This window comes from Dromiciops gliroides, chromosome 3 (assembly GCF_019393635.1).
Source record: "Dromiciops gliroides isolate mDroGli1 chromosome 3, mDroGli1.pri, whole genome shotgun sequence".
NCBI lineage: Eukaryota > Metazoa > Chordata > Mammalia > Microbiotheria > Microbiotheriidae > Dromiciops > Dromiciops gliroides.
The window spans coordinates 279,430,645-279,451,320 of NC_057863.1; positions in this window are offsets into that span (position 1 = coordinate 279,430,645).

Sequence of the window (20,676 nt, forward strand, 5' to 3'; positions counted from 1 at the left end):
ATCCCATTGTCAAATAACTAGTAAGTGTCATGTGTGGGATTTTAACTTGGGCCTTATTTTTACCACTATAAGTATAAGTATGCATGCATGTGTATATACACACATGCATACACAGATACGCATATAAATACCACATGCATATTGGTACAGAAAGTCCATTGGATTTTGTTTTAGTTCTAATATGAAAGACAACAGTATTTACTTGGTACTATCAATGGTGTAGCAGTGCATGGGAGATATAAGTGTGCTAAATACTGCTCACCCACTATTTGTATATTGCCTTTTAATTTTCAAATTATTTGGTTTGAAAATATCAGTCAAGTATATGTGCCTCAAACTCCCAAATGACTGGTTAGTAAAGATATGCAAATACCCAAAAGGGTTAAATTAGGTAGGATTTGATAAAGTCTCTCTGGTGATACTCTTGTCTGATATGTGGCCTCTGAAGGGATGTGGGAATACTTTGGAACAAAGAGAATTCAGCATGTTCAACAAAGGAATGTTTCAGAACATAGGCCACAACTGGTCACAATGTGCCAGAGGCAGCCTTTATTTTAAGGGAAAAAAAGGAAAAATCTACAACTTTCTGGGACATTCCCCAGCTCCTGCTTCTCAAAGGCCACAGTTTCCCAATTTGTCTCTGGGAGTAGCAAGTACCCAGTGAAAGAAAAATTCAGTATTCTTCTTATTTGGTATAAGTCAGTCAGAAATAATTTTCTTGGTATCCAACCTGCTTTTCCAAGTAATGCAAGTAATTTTCTACTGACAACTTATAGAGTTGAGATGGAGACAATTTTACAGAAAGATTAAACAAGGGAACTAAATTTTGGCTAGAGTTTTTTTTTTTTTAAATAACCTAGACAGAACAAAACCAACAACTTGGACACATGGTGTTGGTCTGAAAACTACCCTAATTCTGTTGGCTGGGATATCAGAATTCTTCCCTGTACTTTGACTTAGTTTCTTCTTAGAAATGGTTTAGGCCTTTGTTACAAAAAAGATTTCAGGCTAGGGACACTGTCATGATATTAAATCTTAATATTTTATAACACAAAAAGAGGCTTTAGAGCTGTATGCTTCCACACCTTTCAATAACAACAGTCTTTGATTCTAATCAAAGACTTTTCTTCTGATTATTGCTATGCACACCAGACTACCTAGCCCACGTTAGAAACAGGACAGGTCAAATTTTCCATGCCAATCAGTCATGGAATCAGCCAATGACTGGCCACCACACTTCCAGCCTAAGTGAGAGAGGGAGATCCAGTCTCCCAAACCCAACAAATCCACCCCCAAAACCTCAACAAAACCCTCAAACAAACTCAAAAATCAAAAAACAAAAACGGGATCCAATAAACTTGAGTGTCCTCATTTACAAAATGAAGTGGTTAAACAAGATGATTTCCAAGGCCCCTTCTGGCTCTCGTAATATATGAATTTATGAATCTGTGTAAATGGACATTGAAAGGAGATATCAAGGGATGTCAACAACATGCTTAATTACTTCCAGCCATATCCTGGAGCTAGGTCCAACTGCTTACCATATTGGCACCAGGCTTAATTTTGACACTCTATTGGCTTAGCACATTGCAGCTCAGAACTCCTGAGCTCAAGAGATCCAATAAGCTCTGCTTTCCTCAGTAGCAGGGTTACCTGGGCCTGGGTGCCATTCCAGAATGGCTTCCAGTTAACTACTAGACAAATCATAACATATAGCTGACCACAGACTTGTTCATTCTGTCAAGGGCCCCTCATAAATAAAGTGGTTGTCTATTGTGAACTTTGAGGGTGGTCTGCTATCAGATTGAATTATCCTGATTTTTGAAAGGATGAGGAAAAAACTATCCAGCCATTTTATTTTCTTCCTAACCTTGGTTGGAGGAAAAGAAGTAATGTGGATAGATACCCAAAGTCTTCAGTTGGCATGAAGATTGGATGAGAAGAAGATTGGAAATGTAGACTTGGCCTATGTATTTGCTTGAGTGGGCTCAAATGTGTGAATCAGACAATTTCTTTTGTCATATTTTTATGGTGAAGAGGTCATGGGATGATAAGGAAACAGGTCACCCAGATGGAAAGAGAATAATAGTCTGCTAAGATTAAGCCAATTTACAGCTAGATAAATTGATCAAGGAAGTTAGATATCACATGGTCTGCAACTAATTAGATTTGTAAGCACCACTAATTATTTATCCTGATGGATTATTTCTGATTTTTATTTAATTTTCTCCCTTATAAATAAATCCTAGAAACATATTCTTGTAGGCTAGAGTTTATAAGGGCAAGGGACAGTAGGGAAAGAGGAAAGTAGAAATTGGCTCCAATATAGTGGTAGGTTACTAATGGCAAAACTAAAAAAAAAAAATAGCTGTCATATAACATATCAGTAAGAAGAAGTTGACACATATGACAAAATACCAGGCAAGCCAGTCAAACCCATTGGCTAGCAGGTGAAGGGAAAAGGTAACTAGTGTAGCAGATATCTGATCTCAGAGAGCCAAACAGATTCAGGGAATCAGAAGGTCCAGGAACTGTGTTGCTTAGAGATCAATGAAAATTTAGAAGAAAAAAAAAAGATAAAAGCCCTGGGGCCTAAGGAACCCCAGACTGGTTCCAGGGGAAGGAACTAAGGCCCAGAGAAAGCCCAAGAGTAGGTATGGGTTCTTTATGCCAGATTCATGTGTATGACGGTTCCCTGAATGGAGGATATTGGCCAAAGTTAGAGAACACAGAGTGTTATATTATCACACTCACATCTGCTCAATTTTTATATGGCTAGTTTTGTTGCTTCAATCATCACCTTGCACTTTTAGTCCCTCTCCCTCCATTGGGCTCCTTTCTTTTTGCCTACAAATATGGTCATATCCCCTATGCTAATAAAAACACTCTAGTTTCTACTATTACTCAAACTATTATCTCTTCTCTCTCCTTCCACTAACAGTAAATATTTAATAAGAGTCTACTATGTCCTAGGCAGTGAACATATAGAATAAAAAAAAATTAAACACACCCTGCCTTCAAGGAACTTGCATTCAGTTGGAAGAAATAACATATACACATATAAGTAAATATAAAATATATGCCATTTAAGTGCAAACTACTAGACTACTAACTACTAGACAAATCATAACATATAGGTGACCACAGACTTGTTGGTGGGGCACTAGCAATTGGGAAGATTAGGAAAGACCTAGTGTAGGAAGTGACATGAACTGAGCTTTGAAGGAAGCTAGGGCTTCTAAGAGGCAAAGGTGAGGAGACATTATTTTAGGCACAGAGGGCAGCCTAGGCATAGGCACTAAAGAGAGAAATGGAATGTGCAAGCATCAGTAAGTAGGTCAGTATGGCTGAAAGTTTTGGCTTCAACTTCTGGAAAGAGGAGTGTAGGTCAAAGGGAAAAATTAATGATTTTCAGAAGAAATGCAAATGATCAACAACTACAGCTATCAACAATTCTGAATCACTAACAAAAATAAAAGAAATGCAAGTTAAAATGATTCTGAGGTTTCCTATCATCACCACCATTAAATTAGTCAAGATGACAAAAGAAAATCAAAACAGTTGATGGTGGATGGGCTGTGGGAAGACAGGCACAGGAACACACTGATGATGCAGCTGTGAATTGGTCCAAACATTCTGGGAAAAAAAGGGAATCCTAACAAAGTTATTGTTAGGTTGTTGTTGTTTGTCCTTCGTTCTTGAAGAGGACCATGACATCAGAAGGTGATGTCATGACTTGCACTGAATTGGATTAAAGTGAGGAAGGGACTGTGCAAAGTCACTAGCTTCACTTACTCCTTAAGAGCCTACAGAGTCCAGTGGCAAGATATCAGGACAACTGGAGTTGGCCCCAGATGTTTAAGGCAATTGGAGTTAAGTGATTTGCCCAAGGTCACACAGCTAGGAAATGTCTGGGTATTTGAACTCAGGTCCTCCTGACTCCAGGGCCAGTAGCTGCCCCTACTGCTAGGTACATAGCACAGTAGAGGTAGCTAGATGGAAATTCTGAGTTCAAATCTGGCCTCAGACATTTGCTAGTTGTGTGATCCTGGGTAAATCACTTAACTTCTGTTTGCCTACTCCATTGGAGAAGGAAAGGCAATACTCCAGTATTTTTGCCAAGAAAACCCCATGTGAAGTCATGAAAAGTTGTATATGATTGAACGACTGAGCAACAAATATACCCCAGTAAATTAGCAACAGAATGAAAGGTCCTATATATAGCAAGATATTCATGACAGCAGTCTTTTGGGGCAAAAAATTCCTCTAAATGAAAAATAATATATATCTATTAAATTGGAGAATGGCTAAACAAATTGTTTTTACAAATGTGATGACATATTATTGTGCTATAAGAAGTCCAGTTGAATGTAAGTTCCTTGAGAAATTTTTTCATTTTTGTCTTTGTATTCCTAGTACCTAGACCAGGACCTAGCATATATTAGGTGCTTAATAAATCCTTGTTGAATATAAGGAATTCAGAAAAATGCATCTTGGTGCATGATGGGGAGGATGGTGTCTACCTTGGAACATAGACTACATAGAGAGAAATAACATGAGATAAGACTGGTAAGTTAAGGTTGTAATAGGTTATTAAGGTTGTAACAGATTGTGGAAGGTCTTGAATGACAAGCTAAAGAGTTTGAACTTTTCTTGGTAAACAATAAAACACCGTTTTGAGATTTACATTTTATTTATTTATTTATCTATCTATCCATTCATTCATTCATTAGTTATTTATTTATTTTTGCAGGGCAAATGAGGGTAAAGTGACTTGCCCAGGGTCACACAGGTAGTAAGTGTCAAGTGTTTGAGGCCAGATTTGAACTGAGGTCCTCCTGAATTCAGGGCTGGTGCTTTATCCCCCGAGTCACCTAGCTGCCCCACCACTGAAGGTTTTGAATGGAGCAATAATCTCTAGATTTGGGCAGAAGGAAGACTATTCTGGTAGCCACATAAAGGGTAGATTGGAAGGGGCCTGTGGTTAAGATGGAAAGACCACTTAGAAGGCAATTGGTAATGAGGGCTTTGCTAGGCTGTGTGTCATAGTGGAAATAGGAAGAAGAAATTGCAACACAATATATTTTGTTTATTTTATTTTATTTTTTTTTAGTGAGGCAATTGGGGTTAAGTGACTTGCCAAGGGTCACACAGCTAGTAAGTGTTAAGTGTCTGAGGCTGGATTTGAACTCAGGTACTCCTGACTCCAGGGCCGGTGCTCTATCCACTGCGCCACCTAGCTGCCCCCAACACAATATATTTTGAAAGTAGAACTGTAATCCCAATTCAGAGCTCAATGTAACCATTTATATATGAGACATGAAGGAGAGGGAAGGGTCAAAAATAACCCCAAAGATAACTCCAAATATGGAAGACTGGGGGAAGGTAAAGTTATAAATACAAATGATGAAATGAGAATGAGGGAGGAAGGTTAAGGGAGAAATAAGTTAGGTTTTACATCTAACTGATTTTAAGGTATGGGTGTCACATCTAGGTGGATTGTCCTGTAAGTATGTGAAGAGAAAGGACATCTGTAGTGTCTCTTATACATGACCTTTTTTCTCCTTTCTATCCACACTGCCACACCCTAGCTCTGACTCTCATCTCTCCTGTTTTTATCCATTGAAATAGCTTCCTAACCATCCTTAATCTATTCCATTTTCAACTCATTCTGTTCACAAATGCCAGATTCAGTTTGCTGTCAGATCTTGTCCCTCCCCTGTTAAAATGCCTTCAATGGTTCCTCACTGGCAGCAGAATATAGTCCATTAATGGACTATTTGAAGACCATGTAGGACCCTCCATGATTTGACTACTTTATCTCCCACTATTTTCTTATGCATAACTTATTCTCCATCCAAAATGCCTATCTTGCCATTGGCCAAGGAACCTATAACTTTTCACTGTTTCTTTTGCTCATTCTGTTTTCTTTGCCCTTATCCACCTATTAAAATCCATTCTTCAAGGCCCAAACTAAATGTAAAAATTCCTTTTTTTGGTGATTTCCTATCCCAAACTCCATGTTATCTCTCCTCTGAGTCCCTACAGTGTTATTATTGGCACTTATGACATTTTGCCTTGTATTATAGCTATTCATGTGTTTGTCATATCCTCCCAATGAGATGGCAAGCTTTTTGAGTTCAGAAACCATGGTATCCTTCTCATATTTATGTTCTCTTAGACACAGACACAGCACCTTGCATGTAGTAGGCAGCCAATGTATATTTGTTCAACAAATAAATGAATCGATGCTACTTACTACTTTGGGTGAGTCACTTAGTTTCTCTGGGCCTCAATTTCCTCATCTGTAAAGTATGTGTTTGTGTATGTTTCAATAAAATTATCTCCAAGGCCCTTTCTAGCTCTAAATCCTACAATCCTATGAGAGGAAAAAAATAATTGAATGAATGAATGCATGAATGAGTATCTAAGAGTACAACAGTGTTAGCTGCAGAGTGTGGATGAGTCACATTAAATTTTTTCAAGTCATGCCTGGGGGGTTGGGAAGGAGGCAGGAGGATGATAGAAGTTCAACTGATGCTTTATGTTATTATTTGAATTTATCGTCTTTTTTAAAGGGGAAAAGTCTTTGCCCATGCAAAGACTCATTGAAATAGACCCATGAGCTTGGAAGTTTAATCCAGAATGTGAAACAAACGTAGAACGAATATGGCTAGTTTGTTCCTTTACTTAGAGTGTGGTATGGCATCTGCCTAAGACCTTTCTTTGGTTCAGTCACAAAATCATAATTAGCATTTTGGGGGGAACTGAGATCAGTTTCATACAAAAGCACCCTGAGGAAGGCTCACAAGATCCATCTTAAACAAATAGCCTGAAAATCACTTTCAGGATAAATGATTTAGACATAAAGGGTAATAACCTAAGTAAATTAGGGGATCATGGAAAAATGTACCTGTCAGATATATGGATAAGGGAACAGGTTATGACAAACAAGAGGTAGAGGATCTTATAGGAAGTGAAATAGATAATTTTGGTTGTATGAAATTTAAAAGCTTTTGCACAAACAAAATTAGTGTAGGCAAAACTAGAAGGAAAACAGGAAACTGGGAAAATTTTGCAACATGTTTCTGTGATAAAGGCCTCATTTCTCAAATATATAGAGAACTGAGCCGAATCTATAAAAAGTAGAAGCCATTTCCCAGATGATAAATGGTCAAAGGATATGAACAGGCAAAGTTTTCAGAAAAAGAAATCAAAGTTATCAATAGTCACATGAAAAAATGCTCTAAATTACTACTGATTAGAGAAATACATATCAAAACAACTCTGAGATACCATCTTACATCTAACATATTGGCTAACATGATAGAAAAGGAAAATGACAAATGCTGGAAGTGATGTGGAAAAATTGGGACACTTGGTAGAGTTGTGAACTGATCCAACCATTCTGGAGAATGATTTGGAACTAAGCCCAAAAGGCTATAAAACTGTGATTACCCTTTGGCCCAGCAATGCTACTACTAGAGTTGTATTCCAAAGAGATCAGATAAAAGGGGAAAATATCTATTTGTACAAAAATATTTATAGTGGCTTTTTTTGTAGTGGCAAAGAGTTGGAAATTGAAGGGATTCCCATCAATTGGGGAATGGCTAAAGAAGTTGTGGTATATGGCTGTGATTGAATACTATTGTGCTACAACAAATGATGAGCAGGATGCTTTCAGAAAAACCTGGGGAGAGTTATATGAGTGGGTGTATAGTAAAGTGAGCAGAACTAGAAGAACATTGTACACAGTAACAGCAATAATGTAAAGATAATCAACTGTTAAAGATTTAGCTATTCTGATCAAGACAATGATCCACAACGATTACAAAGGACTCATGATGAAAAATACTATCCACCTCCAGACAGAGAATGGATGAACTCTGAATGCAGATTGAAGCATATTTTTAAAAAAAAACTTTATTTTGTTTCTGTTTTTTTTTATTTTTTTGCAACAGGGCTAGTATGGAAATATGTCTGGCATGTCCTCACATGTATAACTGAAATCAAATCACTTGACTTCTCAAGGAGGGGAGAGGGGCAGAAGGGAGGGTTTGGGACTCAAAATTTGAAGAAATGATTGTCAATTTGTTTTTACATATAATTGGAAAAAATTTAATGAAATAAATAAAGACAATTTTAAAAACACTTTCAAATCAACTTTTGGATAAATTCAGTAGTCAGTAAGTAGAAAGAGACTAAGAGGAAACTTCAAACACACTCTTCTGTATGAGATAGAAAGGGCTCACATGGCGTGCTACAACCCAGGGGAAGAAGATAGACCATCTGGGAGATTCCTAAGTTATTCTTGATAACTAGATTTTAAGCTCAGTTGTTTCTATGCTGCTGGAGTGTAAATGCTGTCAGCACCCTAGGATAAGTCCCGGATCACCCTGTCCTAGTTACAATTCTGTTCAGTCAGTCCCAAGATGCTGGGGAGGTGCTACCAGAGCTGAGATCAGAAGATAGCATTGATCACTGCCATAAATTAAAGATAATAGGGAGGACAGTTGGCTTCATCTGGATGTGTTTATTGGTGTTTTTTTTTTTTAAAGGTGTGCAGTTTCAGGACTGGATTGGGAACAAATGGCTCAGGAATGTCTAGGCAGAGCTCTGGGTACAACTACAAACAGATTAGCTGCTTGTTTTGGCAAGGTGCCCCAAGGGAGGAGCCCATTTAACAGGACAAATGAACATGTGGATTGACCCTGACATTCCCAAGTCTATGCTATGCACAAGCTTGCTTCTTCTCCAACAGCTGATACTTTGGGCTTCACCACTCACCCTGATGGCATCCAGGACACTCTGTGTTTATAAAGCTTTATTCACTTCAGGCACAGACTTAATGACCCTGAAGATCTTCTCAGCTCTCAAGTGAATCTGAGAGCTGGTCCTCCATTGGGGGTGGGGGGAGGTGTCTATGAAGCTAGAAAGCTAAAGTTGAAAGGTTTTAGGTCCATAGCCAGGGAGAGGAAATAAGGGAAGAAAACTGTGGAGTGTCCTCAGGGAAACAAATTAACCACAGGCCCCATGGCTCACATTTATAAAGTGCTTACAGTTTATGAAGAAATCTCAAAACAGTCCCATGACCATTAGGTTTAGAGTAAGAGGGACATGGGGTTCAAATTCTATCTATGGCTTTTTAATTTTGTGGTTGTAAGGATCTATCTCTCTTTCCCCTCTTTGAGCGTCAGTGTCCTTATTTGTCTATTAAGGGTATAAAAACAGACTTAAGTGAGGTAGAAGTAAATTTTTCCATAGTAACATAATGAGGAAATGTCACAGCTAGGATCTGAACTCGGGTCTAACTAATTTTTTTGTTTGTTTTGTTTTGTTTTTCTACTGTGTTTTAGTCTAGGTCTCTTTCCACTAGAAGCTGATATTCAAAAGTTCTTGGGTCTGGAGAAAGGTAGGGGAAAGAACTTTGGATTAGAAATCAGAAGCTCTGCCTTTAGACCCAGCTCTGATATTAACTATGTGGATTTGGGGAAGTCATCATATCCCTCCAAGTTTCAGTTTCCTTTATTTGTAAAATGAAGGTTTGAGCTAGATAACCTCCAAGTTCATTTCCAGTTCTGACATATTATGATCTATGCAATTTTCATTGACATACAATTTCATTTCCTATTCCCTTGCAATAACCATAGGAAAGGATAACAGCTGATGGGCAGGACAGCCTAGGTTGGAGATTTCTTACTTTTCCTTTCTTGGTCATTAGGAGAGAATAGAAGGAAGGATAACTTTGAAAGACTTAGGGGGGCAGCTGGGTGGTGCAGTGGATAGATAGAGTACCAGCCCTGGAGTCAGGAGGACTTGAGTTCAAATCTGGCCTCAGACACTTACTAGCTATGGGATCCTGGGCAAGTCATCTAATTCCTATTTGCCAAAAGAAAGAAAGAAAGAAAGAAAGAAAGAAAGAAAGAAAGAAAGAAAGGAAGGAAGGAAGGAAGGAAGGAAGGAAGGAAGGAAGGAAGGAAGGAAGGAAGGAAGAAAGACCTGGGAACTCACAATCTGAAGGGGAAGACAACATTCAAACAACTGTGTACAAATAAACTATGTATAGGATAAATAGGAAATAATAAATAGGGAGAAGGCACTAGAATTAAGAGAGATTGGGAAAGGCTTCCAATAGAAGATGGGATTTAATCTGAGATTGGCAGAAAGTCAGGAAAGGCAGAAGGCAGAGATGAGGAGGGAGAACATTCCAGGCATGGAGTCAGCAAAAATGCCTGGAGTTGGAAGATGGGAGTGTTATGTGTGAAGAACAGCAAGACCAATATCACTAGATTCAGGAGTATGTGGTATAAAGTGTAAGAATCCTGGAAAGGTAGGAATGGGGCTAGGTTGGAATGACTTCAAATGACAGAGGGTTTTGTATTTAATCTTGGAGGTGAAAGGAAGTGACTGGAGTTGAGTGTGTGTGTATGTGTGTGTATTTATTGTGACAGGGTTGGACCTGTGCTTTGGGAAAAATATTTCAGTGGCTGAGTGGAGGACACAGTGGATGTGGGAGGACTTGTGGAGTAGACTTGTGGCAGGTAGACCAAATATCAGTCCAGGTAAGAGGAGAAGACAACTTATACTAGGATAGTGGCAGTATCAGAGGAGAGAAGGGGATGTATTCATGAGATGTTACAAAGGTGAAATCAAGAGGCCTTGACAACAGATTAGATATGGGGGTGAGAAGAGTTAGTAAGGATGATGCCTAGGTTATGAGGTGGGGTGACTAGGAAATGGGGTTGACTCAGCAGTAATAAGGAAGTATGGAAAGGAGGAAAGTTTGAGGAAGAAAGATAATGAGTTCGGCTTAGGACATGTTGAATTTAAGATGTCTACAGGACATGCTTGAATTTGAGATGTTTAATGAGCACATGGAGATGGAAAAATGGAGATCCCAAGAGAGGTTAGGGATGGAGAAGTAGATTTGAGAGTCATGAGCATAGAGATGATAATGAACATATGATGGGATCACCAAGGGAAGTAATATAAAAGGAGAAGAGAACAGGACAGAGTCCTATGTGACATCCACAGGTTAGTGAGTATGACCTAGATGGATGAAGATCCAGAAAAGGATACTGAGGAGTAGCAGTTAGATCAGTAGGAGGAGAGCCAGGAGAGAACAATATCCTGGAAACCTAGAGAGAAAAGAATATCAAGAAGAAAAGGGTCATCAACAGTGTCATAGGGGGGCAGGAGAAGAATTGAGAATAAGCCACTGGATTTGACAATTAGGAAGTCACTGATAATTTAGAAGAGAGTGATTTTGGTTGAATAATGAGGTCAGAAGCCAGACTATATAGAATTAAGAAGAAAAGAGAGGAAGCTGGGGGTTCCTCTCATAAGATAGCCTTCTCAAGGAGTTTAGCCATGAAAGGCAGGACAAATTGATATTGTCATTGTTGTTATCCTTTAAGTTACATTATAGTTTAAGCCTTTTTTGGTCAAATAACTTGAAACAAAAGTTGAAATTTGAAAGTTTGGCTGTTTGGAGATGACTGCTATGCAAAAATGTCTGGATAAAAACAACTGTTTCCTTTTTTGGTAACAAATGAGTCATTTTGATGAAAGTACATGTAACGCATGTATAACACTCTCTGGGAATTACCTCCCTATCTTTCATTCTTCCTCACAGATGTATTCCCTAAACAATGTCTCTAACCCTAAATCCTAGGAGTAATACCATGCAGATTTGCTCCTAATATAATTATAATATGATACAATATGATATGATATAATACAATACAATATAAAATATAATATAAAACAATATGACATAACATAACATACTATGATATAATATAATAATCCACCAATATGCTTTCCAATATTCTCTCAGCAAAGTTATTTACTCAAAGGGCATGACAGGAGCAGTTAGGTGGCACAGTGGATAAAGCACCAGCCCTGGATTCAGGAGGACCTGAGTTCAAATCTGGCCTCAGACACTTGACACTAGCTGTGTGACCCTGGGCAAGTCACTTAACCCTCATTGCCCCACCAAAAATAACACACAAAACCCCAAACCAAAACAACAACAGAATATCCATTATTGGGAGAGGGGGTGATATATAGAGTCAATTGAGGAGAAATACAAGGATTATTTCACTGTGGTGAGAGCTCAATGAGATCTGTTAGCAGCCCTGCCCTGGTTCTGACCTTCCTTTCCAGGATGATTATATGCTAGTCCCCTCCCTATGCTCTGTGGCCCAGCCATACTGTCCTCCTTACTGTCTGTCACATACTGCATTCCATTTCTATCCCTGTGCCTTCACACTGGCTGTCCCCTCTGCTTGAAGCACACTCCTTTCCCGACCCCCTGAATTAGAATTTCTCCTTCATTGCAAGCTTACTCATAACACCACCTCTTAACAAACGGGCTTTTCCACATTCTCCCAACTTCTAGTCCCTCACTGTCTTGTACTTATTTCATTTATTGTTGCTGTGTGCATGGCCAATAGAATGTAAGCTTCTTGAGAGAAGGGATGGTTTTATTTCTGTCTGTGTCCCCAATGCCCATTTTAGGGTCTGGCACATTTTAGGTGCTTAACAATGCTCATTGATTCATTAATTCAACCCCACAACTTCTCTTCTAGCAGTCTCCTCTCAATTCCCATACCTTCTATTGTAAGGCAGGACTGCATTTTCTTTTCTTTTCTTTCTTTTTTTTGTTTTTGTTTTTTGGCGGGGCAATGAAGGTTAAGTGACTTGTCCAGTGTCACACAGCTAGTAAGTGTCAAGTGTCTGAGGCCAGATTTGAACGCAGGTCCTCCTGAATCCAGGACCAATGCTTTATCCACTGCACCACCTAGCTGCCCCTGGACTGTATTTTCTTTTGCTTAGAGCAAAGCTTCTTAGACTGTGGGTGGTGACCCCATATAGGGTCAAGTAACTGAATGTGGGGGTTGTGAAAAATTTGACAGTAAATGTTTGATTGGTATACCTATTTTATATACCCATATACCCGGGCTCTTGTAAAAATGTGTCTGGAAAAAAGGGTCTTGAGTGGAAAAAGTTTAAGAAGCCCTGGCTTAGTGTTGTGCAATACTCTCCAAATGGGTCCACTTGCTTCTAATAACTTCCCTTCTTTAAGCCATCCTCCACACAGATGCCAAAAATATTCCTAAAACCCAGATCTGACCATGTCAAATCCTCTCCCCCTCAAAATATCTTTAATTGCTCCCTTATTGACCCTGAGAGAAAATATAAGACACCAATTGGCATTGGAAACTTTGTACTTTGACTCCCGCTCACTTTTCTGATCTTATTTCATATTACTTTCCTATAAGCATTGTCTGCCACAGTCCAACTGGCCTGTTAGCTGTTCCCTAGATGCATTTTGTCGTCCCCTTTTCTGACTTTCATTACACTGGGGCTTTAAATACTCAGCAGAGTGGTGACCTATTTCTGGAATTCATCCCCTCTGTGTCTCTGCCTCATACAACCTCTAGCTTCCTTCAAAGCATAACATAGCTGCCAGGGAGACTTTCCTTAATACTCTCCCCCCAGGGGCAGCTGGGTGGCAGTGGATAGAGCACCAACTAAATTCAGGAGGACCTGAATTAAAATCTGGCCTCAGATACTTGACACTTACTAGCTGTGTGACCCTGAGCAAGTCACTTGACCCTCATTGCCCCACAAAACAAAAACAAAAAAACAGAAGAAAAACCCACTCTCCGCCCTTTTTGAATGATTGTATTTTTCTACTTGGTGAGAGCCATGATAAAGTGCTATACTTGGAGGCAAGAAGACCCAGGTTCAAGTTCTGCCTCAGACACTTAGGAGCTATATGACCTTTGTGATAAAATAATGGGATTTGGCAGCCGCAGGGGCCCCACCTGAGATTGATTTGGAATTGAATTGGGTGAGACTGAGAAACTGACTGAGTACCTGCTTAAGAATGATTAAATCGAGACCATGCCCAGCTGTCCCTGGGTGGGGTGTTGTTCTCAGAGGCTGTAGACTATTGATGTCAGCAGGAGACAACTCTCAACCAATCAGCTTGAAGGATCTCCCTTTTTGGGGAGGGAAACAGGAAGTAGGAAGGTGAGGCTCATTCGCTGAATTGGCCTCTTTTTGTCTGGAGCTTGCTTGGTGGTGGCAGAGGAGGAGAAAAGGAGGGTCCCCCTTTCTATCCAGGACTTTGGTGTGGTGAGGGACTTCACGTGGACTGCTAGGAAAAGTAAGGGTTTCTCTCTGGCTATACCGACTCTTTCTTTACTAACTTCTAATATACTTTAATAAATCCTTAAAAGCATAAACTCTTGCTGAATTTATCAGTGATTTTAGCTAGTTTCCCCCCAAAAACTGGGTGGGCAGGTTAGGACCCACATTTAGATTTTAAACATCACACCTTGGAGAAGGCAAATGTCTGAGAGCCTTCATTCACCTATAAAATGGAAGCAATCATAGGTTGTACAATTAAGGTCTATTGTAAGGATCCGTTGAAATGAGGTATCTAAGTGCTCTGCAACACTGAAAGTGCTATATAAACACCAGCTATTGCTATTACTTATGTGCATATTATATCTTCTAAATGTAAGCTACTGCTTTGTTTTTATTTTTGTATCCCTAGCACCTAGCACATTGACTTTCTCTCAGTAATTGCTGAATAAATATTTGTTGAATGTTGAATGAATGAATGATGCCCAGTTTCACATAGTGGTAGGAGAAGGCAATGGGGGTTACAGTGCAATGTGAACGGAACCACTATATTGGGGAAGACAGTGCCTGTACAGGCATCCATAAATTTGGGGGAATGTGGCAAAGGTTCCGTCTTGATCCTGTACCCAGGATTGGACTGCCTAATGGGGCAAATAGAAATTGTCCCACTGACCTTGCACAGGAAGCAAGATATAGTAGGATAAACATTGAATTCAGGAGTCAGAAGACCTGGGTTTGAATCTTAGCTCTATCACTTAGAGTCATATAGCCTTAGGAAAGTCATTGAACCTCCCTGAGACTCAGTTTATTAATCTGTAAGAAAGGGGCAAATGATGTTTAATTTATAAACCTTAACTGTAAGCATGAGTTATTATTTCCATTGGTGAGAGATGATTTGCTTTCCCTTCAAGTCTTTTTCTAGTAGTATCACATTAAGACAGTTTATTCAGCCTGAGTTTTGGAGGTCAATCCAGTTTTTCTTTATTTCGCCCTCATCTCCATCAGGGCTAATATGTTTCTGGGCAGCTGCATTGGGATATGACTGAGTCCCTGATGAAGTCCATTTCTGGTAGTACCAGGTGGAGGAATTAACAGCTGAGTGGTTAAAGAATACCTTTGTTCTATAAGAGCTCAATTTTAAGATCTATAAAACATGCAGGATGCACAGATGTGCAGTGAAAAACTAAAAGTTGAAATGCACATTGGTTTATTAGACATCTGCAAACATAATATTAATAACACCTGTAGTTCCCAGTGCTGTTGCCTGCAGCCAATAGCAAATTTATGTTTCTTACTTTTTATCAAAATCTGGTCATTCATAAAAAAAGAACTATGTTCTGCTTTTGGCATTCTGATTTTGTTAATAACTTAAGCAATCCAATTTTTTTAAAAATTAGGAGGCAATTGGGGTTACTTGTCCAGGGTCACACAGCTAGGAAGTATCTGAGGCCAGAATTGAACCCAGGTCATCCTGACTCCAGGGCCAGTACTCTATCCACTGAGCAATACAGATTTGACAGCTTGGTCAAATTAGTCCACCCAGACTAGAAGATGGCAGAAAAGAGAGCTGTTTTATGAGAAAAAAAAAAACAAGTTGGATTGGTCCCCACCATTATAGGATCATAGAATCACTGATAGGGTCATAGATTCAGATTTGAGAGAGAGATCAGAGTCCAACCCCCTGATTTACAAATGAAGAAAATGAGGCCCAGGGACTGAAGTGAGGTGCTCATGGTCACATGGGTTCTAAGAGGTGGTGGTTTCTTTGATATTTCCTTGTCCTATCTTCCTTTTGTCCAAATGCCATTGAGACCAACCATGATTCCAAAGGATTGATGATAAAGCATGTTACCCACTTTATGACAGAGAGGTGATGGGCTTAAGAAGCAAAATGAGACACATTTTTGGATATGGCTAATACGGAAATTTGTTTTGCTTGACTATGACTACCTGTTCCAAGGATTCTGTTTCTTTCCTTTTCTTTTTCTTATAGTGAAATGAGGCAGATGGGATGGAGAGAAAAATAAATGCTTGTTAATTAAAAAAAGAAACATTTTAAAAGAGAATAAACACAAAATAAAGAATAAAATGCCACTCAGATCCAGCATACTTACTGGGGAAAGGGAGGGAGGAGAGGGAAAAAGCATTTATTAAATGTCTTTATAGATTTTATTTCAATTCATCTGCACAGTAATCCTGTGGGGTGGGTGCTATTATGATCCTCATTTTGCAGGTGAGGAGACTGAGGCAGATAGAGGTTAAGTAAATTGTCCAGGGACACACATCTAGTATAAACTTGAGGCTAGATTTGAACTCAGGTTTTCCTGACTCTAAGCCTAGCATTCTATTCACTGCCTCACTTAGCTGCCCATGCTACCCAACGAAAGTGACTCAAGATGCAAAGAAGAAAAACATGTTTAGACATTGACAATTTGGAATTTGTTTTTGCTTAACCCATGTAAATTTGTTGGATTTTCTTTTCATTAGGGTGGGGGTGGAAGGGAAGGGAAGGGGGTGGGATGGAAAGAAAATAAATACTTGTTAATTGAAAATAAATCGAATTTTAAAAAAAATGCCATTAAAAAGCATGGTTTCCACCTGTACACCCTATCAATCTTTGTGACATCCACCAATTTCCCATAAACCCAATAACTCTAGCTCTCATTTATTGGCCAGTAATAGGTGGAGCCTAGGCCTCATTTGGCCATTGTTTGATCTGTTCCTGGCTCAGAGTGGGAGGAAAGATCAATTGTTACTATTTCAGCCAGAAACCCTGAGGATCTTCACCCCCCTCTCCCCACCTATATTTATTTTTTGACTAAGTAAAAAGGGGTCTTTTTTGCCTCATTTCTTCCCTTCTAGCCTTAATCACTGAGTGGGTGTTGCCTCAGGCAAACTGCTGCACCCTGTGAAAGGCCTTAGCTTAAAAGGCCAAGGTCTCCCATTGCATCCAGGGCCATCTGTCCTGTTGTATATCTTGCCACTGGACCCAGATGCCTCTGGAGGAAGGAGTGAGGCTGGTGACGTTGCACAGCCCTCCCTCACTTAGATCCAATTCATTGCAAGTCATTACATCACCTCCCCTATGTCACGGCCCTCTTCAAAAATGAGGGACAGGGGCAGCTAGGTGGCGCAGTGGATAGAGCACTGGCCTTGGATTCAGAAGGACCTGAGTTCAAATCCAGCCTCAGATACTTGACACTTAACTAGCTGAGTGACCTTGGGCAAGTCACTTAACCCCAATTGCCTCACCCCCCCCCCCCAAATGAGGGACAAACAACAACATACTTTATATACCATTGGACCACCAAACTTCCAGAGACCATGCTCTGGGGTCTTGAGGCATTCAACTTTAAAACTCCCACCCTGGGGCCTAGCTGTCTAGAATTTTGGTACCAGCCTATCAAGCCCAGCTTCTGGCAGTGCACCCCAGCCATCTTCTTGATATCCACTTGGCCACTGCAAGTTATCTATACCCCTCCAGCTCTTAGTCTTGAGTACTAATGACTAGAACTAATCATAGCAATCCCGATATTGTTTCAGGAAAATATATATCAATTCACTCCATTATGGCTCTAGTGACCATCCCTATGATTTCTCAGACCAAAACATCCTTTTTTGACCCGAACAGTCTCCTATAGGTTTTCTCCTTCTGTCGGGGAACTCTTAAATGAAAATCAAAACAATCCTGAGGTTTTACCTCATATTCTGAAAATTGACAAGGATGACAAAAAATGTCAGTTAGTCCATGTTGGAGAGATTGTGGAATGATAGGCATACCAATGCACTGTTGGTGGAGCTGTGAAATGGTATCACCCTTTTGGAAAGCAATTTGGAATTATGCAAATAAAGTGACTGAGATGCCTAATCTTTTGAACCAGAACTCCATTACTGGGATTATATGCCAAGAAAGCTATCAAGAAAAAGAAAGTCTTTATATTACAACAAAATATTTATAGTACCACTTTTTTGTGTGTGATAGCAAAATGGATACTCATCTGTCAGTTGGAAGAATGGCTAAACTAATTGTGGTACACACTGTCATGGAACACTACTGTGCTATAAGAAATTATGTTTGTGATAAATACAGAGAATCGTGGAAAGAACTACACAAAGTAAGAAGAATGAAGCTAGGGGACAAGAAAACAACACGTACAATAAGGACAACAATGGAAATGGAAAGAACAACCATACGCTAAAAAATCAAAAGTGAATATAACAAAATTATAAAGATCAAGCATGACTCAAATGATGAGATGTGACAAGGCACCACCAACCTACCTCCTTGGGGGAGGTGGGAGGTCCATAGGTGCTCCACATGGCTCGTGCTTCTGGACTTTTTCAATGTATCAATTGGTTGTGCTTATTCCCCACCCCCCACCCCCCCACCCCTTTAAAAAGGAAGGCACTTTGTTTTATAGGATGGTTCTCTAGGCTGGGGAGAAGGAAGGATCCTGAGGATACCTATGATGATGTAAGAAACAAAAAACATCAATTCAAGCTTATTTTAAAAACAATGTAAGCTCCACTAGGGCAGGGAAATCTCACTTGGATTTGTATCTCCAGTGCTTAGCATAGCACTTAGCACATAGTAAAGCTCTTGATAATGCGGTTCTTTCCTGTTCATTCCTCTTGCATTTGCTCTCTATTCTTCATGTCTTTATCATGTAGGGTAAGCAGCATGGTACAACTGAACATTGCAATTGAGTCATAAGATCCTAATTCTAGTCCCAGGTCTGCCTATGTGACCTGGGCATGTTCCTAACTCTCCTATATTTTAGTTCCCTTTTAAAGAAATGAGAAGTAATAATATACTCTGTGACTCAATTGTCCCACATTGTAGTGGATGGGAGGCCTGAATTCCAGTCCAGTCCATGACATACTAGCTGTGAAAGCCTGGACAAGTCACTTAATTTCTCAGTGCTCTAGGCAACTCTCTAATACCTCAGTGACCTACTTTCCTGAACTTTAGATGCACACAAGGTTGAAGGCTAATCTGATCATCTTTTACTTAAAGCAGAAAAGAACAAAGTCAGAGAGAAAGGATGGACATAGAGTCATATGTCAATCTGAGTGGGGAGAGACTTTGCCCCTCACCACCCAGAGACCTAGAGTTTGTCTTTCTCATGAGATCAAGCCAGGCAGGTTCTTAGAATACTTAGAAGTAAGTATTCTTAGTTCTGGCTCAGCAGGCAATAAGAAGGCTCCTCTTTGTGTCAAGGGGATGGGAAACAATGTCTGAATTTGCTCCAAAGTCCATGTGGAGATTGTGTCAGGCTGAGCACTGCTAAATATGCTCATAAGAGCTGGTTGTGTTCACTCCCCCGTTATGCACATAATCCTTTCACTGTCAGAGATTGTAACCCTCTCTATGGGTTGGTGAATGGTATTTGTGAGTTATTATGACCAAAACATTCATCACCCAATGGCCAACCTAGTGTTCAGCTTCTCCAAATTTAGCCAAGTAAGTCTTCAAATGAAGGGCCTTTGATGCACCCAGATTTGAAAATTTCCTTCTTGTTGGGATCTACCAGGGCTTACTCATTACTAACACAGCCCTTGAGGATGTAAAGTCACTACTGTGCTTTGATGATGCACTAGACTGGATTAAGTAGATGTGAGGATGTAATGAGATAACCAACTTCAAAAAGCTTTATAGGGAAATACATGAGTGCAAAACATTCCAAATATTATTAATAGTGTTTGACAATATCACCAAGGCAGGGAGCAATAGGAATTATTTTGGTTCCTTGAAACAGAAAAATTCATTGCATTAGTTTTCCCTAATATATGGTGGTAAATTATGTGGAATTTTGATTTCATGAAATTGATTAAACAGGAAAACCGTTTTTTCTGTACCTGGAAAGGTTTGGGCTTTTGGGGGAGGCAATTGGGGTTAAGTGACTTGCCCATGGTCACATAGCTAGTAAGTATCAAGTGTCTGAAGCTGGATTTGAATTCAGGTCCTCCTGATTCCAGGGCTTGTGCTCTTTTTTCTGTGCCACCTAGTTGGCCCTGTACCTGGAGAGTTTTGCAGGTATGAGACTGGATTATTCCATTTCTTCTCTCTACGTTTTGAATCTACTTGTCTATGGACCACTATCCCCCAAAGTCTTGTGTACTCACACAAATTAGATTTGTTTTGGGGGGGGGGAGGGGGCTAACCCAAAGCTGTCATATTATCTCTGACTCCATCTGGAGTTTATTCAAGACGTCTCTAAATATAGCTTAGTTATAGCTACTGTCTGGGTTTCCCCAATTATGGGTAAAAAGGATTCCCAGTTCCCATTCAAGTATTCAGGTTAATAAATGCACAATGGACAAAACAACAAAAGACACAAAGGATTTTCAAGAGTCCACAAACAGGTAAAGAAACCTTTCAAAATATACACAGGAGGGGGCAGCTAGGTGGCTCAGTGGATAAAGCACCGGCCCTGGATTTAGGAGGACCTAAGTTCAAATCTGACCTAAGACACTTGACACTTACTAGCTATGTGACCCTGGGCAAGTCACTTA